Here is a 5,831-nt window from a genome sequence, read left to right as displayed (position 1 = left end):
TTTTTAAAATTTTAAAAATATAATATTGTATAGTACACAGACACAAAACACACAGACACACACACACACACCCCACACACACACACCACACACACACACACACACCCACACACCACAACCACAACACACACACACACCCCACATATATATAATAATATATATATATATTTTAATATATATATACATAACATATATAGTATAATAAAATATATATAATATATTTTATTTATATCATATATATAATATATATATGTTATATACATAATATATATATATATATATTTTATCAAAATATTTTAAATTATAGTTTAAATATTTTATTTATATATATATATAATAATTTTTTATAATTATATCTATATATATATATATATATATCTATAAATATGTGTGTGTGTGTGTGTGTGTGTTTGTCTGTGTGTGTGTATTGATTCATGTTGATATACTTTTTTATATTTAAATAACACACTCAGTTACCATAATATACTTATAGATGTTGTGTTCCTACCCCTCAAGACAACAGCCTCATCGCTCTGAGGCCTTTAGACTCTGACGAGATTGATCATTTGTCTCACCTGCCAGCGCCTGTGGCCGCCCTCGCTTATTTCCCGCTCTCCGTTGCCTCACTCAGTCTCTCTCCTGCTCGTTGCCTATCGGGAAATGTGTGTGTGTGTGTGTGTGTGTGTGTGTGTGTGTGTGTGTGTGTGTGTGTGTGTGGTGTGTGTGTGTGTGTGTGTGTGTGTGTGTGTGTGTGTGTGTGTGTGTCCACACACATACATCTACAGTATATATATTTAATTGTTATATAAAATTAAAATATATATTTTATATTATATTATCGTAATATATATATTATCTAATATATATATATATTTTATATATATACTAGTAAATTAATATGGAACTATATACTGTGATGAGGGAAGTAAGTAGCGGTCCTGTGGTAGATGATAGACTAGACATTGAAACCACTTTGTGGATTTTATAGCCAACATTTTCATGAATGGGACATTAAAGAAAGGTGTCGGAAAATATTAATGTGTTCGTATGAAACTAACCACTTGGTTTGTGTTAGATACGGCTTAGAGCGCGTGTCAAAATCTTGTTTTAAGAATGTGTCAAAATATTAAAAAGTATATGGGATCTCGTGTGTGTTTGTGTGTGTTTGTATGTGTGTATGTACATTCATGCTGATATATTTACGAAGTTTTATGGAGTTTTGTATGATTTTTTTCAATATATACCCTATCCACTAATTGTTATACTGAATAAAACATGAAATTAACTTGTTTAGCTATACAATTTATGTAATTAGAGAAAAAATGAAAAATGTGTGAAAATATTGATGATAGAACTTCACATTTATTACAGACATGGAAACCATTCGCACTAAAAAAGGATATAAAATATGAAAAATGTAGAAAAAATCAAGGATAGAAATGCAGAGGCTTTACATGTTAAGGCAAGAAACTTCCCGGCGATCTTCAGCTTTATTAAGAAGACTTGATATGGACATTTAGTTTCTCCATGATTGCCTCTTTTAAGGAAAGGATGCATCGAATGAATGGCAAGAACTGCGGACGCACGTGTAGTATATAGGTTCTTTCTAAATGTAAACATTTCCGTTGTTTACCGTCGCCGCGTTATACCTTGTTCGATCAAAGCGCATTACCATAAGGGTCAGAATACCATACATAGCCCTATGACCTATTCAAGCGATAAGAACAGAGCAACGTTACCTTTTTCCCTGTTTTCTCAATGCCCCCCCCCCTCTCTCTCTCTTTCTATCCATCTACCTATCTCTATCTATTTTTTTTCTCTCTATCTATCTGTCTATTTTTCTCTCTTTCTTTCTCTATATCTATCTGTCTATTTATCTCTCTCATTCTCTCTCTCTCTCTCCATTCCTTCGTCCTTCCTACACTCCCGTCCTCTCTCTCTCTCTCTCTCTCTATCTATCTGTCTGTGTATTTCTTGTTTTTCTCTCTATCTATCTATTTATATATCTGTCTATCTGTCTGTCTATCTGTGAATCATTCTCTCTCTATCTATTTCTATTTGTATATCTCTCAATATAACTCTCTATCTATCTATCCGTTTGTCTATCTCTATATATAGCTTTTTTTCTGTCACTCTCTCTATATGTCTGCCTATCTATCTATCTGTTTGCATGTTTATCTGTATATATATCTCTCTCTCTGTCTATCTACTTATTTAACTGTCTCTCTACCTATCTACCTGTCTACTTGTCTACCTGCCTATCTATCTATCGGTCTGTCTCTCTCTCTCATTTAAACACACACACACACACACATTCATACATATGTGTGTATGTGTGTGTGTGTGTGTGTGTGTGTGTGTGTGTGTGTGTGTGTGTGTGTGTGTGTGTGTGTGTGTGTGTGTGTGTGTGTGTGTGTGCGTGTGTGTAGTATATATAGCCGCACACATATCCGCCAGTTACTACATTTAAATTTTTCTTTTGCCATTTTATCAAAACATTTTCATGTTATTTGAGAATTATATATTTTTTACCTAGTAATCTCTGGCAGAATGCCAGCAACTGTCGGACTGATTTCCAATGGTGTAAGAGAGAGAGAGAAAAAGAACAGAGGTAATAAATATATATTCATCATTTTTATATCCTTTAAAAAATAGGAAAGGATGTGTTTCGAAAAACGTTTTCTAATTAAATTTCTTTACATCAGTAGATTTTTCTTTAGACATTTTTAAAAGACTTGTTGAAAATAAATTTACATTTAATCATATACCTAGAAAAAGAGAATCCCAAAGACTGGCAGCACAAGAAGAAAATTGCCAGCGACGTATATGTCTGCTTTTTGGGGTTTCAGCTCAAAAAGAAGACATCTGGGAGCAACTGGCTGATATGACAGAAATACACTAATAAATGATATATAGAGATGCAGATAAATATATATATTGACTGTGATAGATAAATAGATGAATCGATAGATAGATAGATAATAGAGATAGACTGCCTTACTTTAGCTGAGTCTTGTTAAAACAGAAAAAAATCCTGAAATATCATCATTATTCTCATAAGTATCCTAAAACATTTGGTGTCATACATAAACCATAGTCAACAAGAAATCAATTACTAGACAGACCTGATTTCACCTATTCACCCATTGCATTGATTTTTATTTTACTGTTTTGTTTTCCCCCAAATTTAATTAGCAGGTAAAATAGTGGAGCACAGAGTGCTGATGGGTATAAAACAAAACCACTGCAGAAAGCCCCAGCCTGTCGGTGCCAACTGGTTAAGGCACCTTTTCTCCACTTGTTCCTGTGTAAGCATTTGAGTCACCCAAATCGAGATTTGTCTTCCTTTCATCGGTGTCTGCCCACTTCCCTCCTCGGTCTACCTCTCCTTCCCTGACTTGGTAGTACACCTTAGCTTGTAGAAATGTAGAAAGTGGTCTGTTGATCTCACCCCTGCTATGCCGTAAAATAATACCAACACCAGAAGAAAACGGAGTTCATCTACAATTAAATATCGAACGTAGCATTTTCCTTTCATAGGAATTTCCCGGCGATGGTGGGAAAAATCACTGAACTACGCCTGCGCTCGTTTGACGGTAGTTAAGTCTTTCGCTATTCCCATTCATTCATTGTATTGTTTATTTATTTATGTTTAGTTTATCTATTTAATTGTATGTATTCAGCATACTGAACATGCTTCTTTTAAATTCTTAAACAACAGTTGGATAAGGATAATGTAAGGTGCTAAAATATACTTAACAGTTATCATCATTTATTATATACAAGACTTCTTGTAATTGGAGGAACTGTGTTAACAAATACACAACATAAAACATATCGAACCAACCACCAAGAGCAAGCACCACCACATGGCCTAACCTAAAGTATTTACATAATTGTCACGCCCCGTACCACACGTTTGGAATTCATGGCGACTCTTGACAATTGCTCCCAGTGGCCGGCGAGCGGTGAAATCTTGGCTCCCCCTTTCTCTCACTCTGTCTTTCGTACTCTTACTATCTCTCCCTCTTCGATTTTAATCTCTCTCCCTCTCTCTCTCTCTCTCTCTCTCTCTCTCTCTCTCTCTCTCTCTCTCTCTCTCTCTCTCTCTCTCTCTCTCTCTCTATGTATATATATATATATATATATATATATATATATATATATATATATATATATATATATATGTGTGTGTGTGTGTGTATATATATATGATAAAAGGATGACAAGAAATAATCTGAAACTAGGTAACGAAAGTGAGTGCCATATAAAAGCTGACTAAATTAGATATGTTAGTGCATATAAGTAAAGAATGTGAACACCAGGTATGAAGAGTGAGAGGTAAGTAAGATCTTGGTAAGTAAAGGCTGTGAGCATTGGCTTCATATATATATATATATATATATATATATATATATATATATGTATATATATACATATATATGATAATAATAATAATAATAATAATAATAATAATAATAATAATAATAATAATAATAATAATAATAATAACAATTAATTAATAAAGCAAGAAGTATATCAAAAGAGAAGTTTTAATGGTAATGAAATACATGGGCATGTAAGCACTTTCCTCAAATATGTCTAACTATTACGCGTCCATTATTGGAGACTGCTGAAACACATTTTCGTTTTGTTGGCCTCGAGCTTGGAATATACTAATACACTCTGGTCACCCAATCTGAGCGCGATACGCAAAAAATTCATATGTAATGTATAAAATGTTTCCGTGCCATTTGGACCACACGTTCAGTATATAAACTCAAACTATCAGCGAAAAAGCTGTATATCTTGATTTGTTGAGATATCGCAGGCATTACAGATATTTGGAGCTTTGAGATTCAGACTCTATGCGAGCAGGGACCTCACTCACGGGGGATGCGGAAAGATGCTAAGCTTCAATAAACGTTATTTTCGCTTTCCTTTTGAAGGACGATTCATGTACAAAAATAGTGTGAAACTTTGAAATGTATTTAAAAGTTGCCACACTCTTGCTAAGCGAAGAGTGAGTGTATATATAAGCATGATGGGATACTATAAAATCGGACATATATAGATCCAAAATATATATTAATATTAATATTTACGTGTCTCTCTGCTGAGAAAATGCTAAATTTTGTTCTGTCAAGCAGATGAAACTTGTAAAAAGATTTAGTAATAATTCCAAAAAATAAAATGTAATATTATGAATCTGCGACATGTATATTCAGGGATTTAACTTAATGCTCATAGGACACAATCGTAAATTAACTATTGGCAGTTAATTATCTCTGATCAAGGGTATTGTAAGCACGGATTAGGGGAAGTTACTACTGACTGATAGGATGTACTGCTAAATTAGACGAATGTAGAAACAATTACGTCATGGAAAATGAAAATGCAATATCCATCCTGAAATATATTTCATTGCTTAGTTTCCAGGGAAATAGATACAACCGCTTCTCATTTATTTATTTGTGGTAATGACATGATGATTGCAAATTTACAAAGGAATATTGCACAGATTTCAGCAACGCTGGAAATGGACTGCAGACTAAAGAAATCATGGGACTTATGTTTGCGATTAGGGTTCCAATGTCAACGGTATCTGAATTGGCATCCAATAACCATGATAGCTAACTCGTTAGATGTTTTACCTGGGACCTGGGAGTAATTGCATTCCAGAAATTTGGTCAGGTGGACAGGCTTGGGCTTCTGTTTGAACTTGGAGGTTATGTACAAGTTAGTGGTAGCAATGGGTAATAACAGTGGCATTATTATGTTAATGGACATAGCAATTACAACAACAAAAATAAATGAATAGCAATAGCATG

The sequence above is a fragment of the Penaeus monodon genome, chromosome 38 (genome assembly GCF_015228065.2).
Source record: "Penaeus monodon isolate SGIC_2016 chromosome 38, NSTDA_Pmon_1, whole genome shotgun sequence".
Taxonomy (NCBI): domain Eukaryota; kingdom Metazoa; phylum Arthropoda; class Malacostraca; order Decapoda; family Penaeidae; genus Penaeus; species Penaeus monodon.
This window is presented reverse-complemented; position numbering follows the sequence as displayed.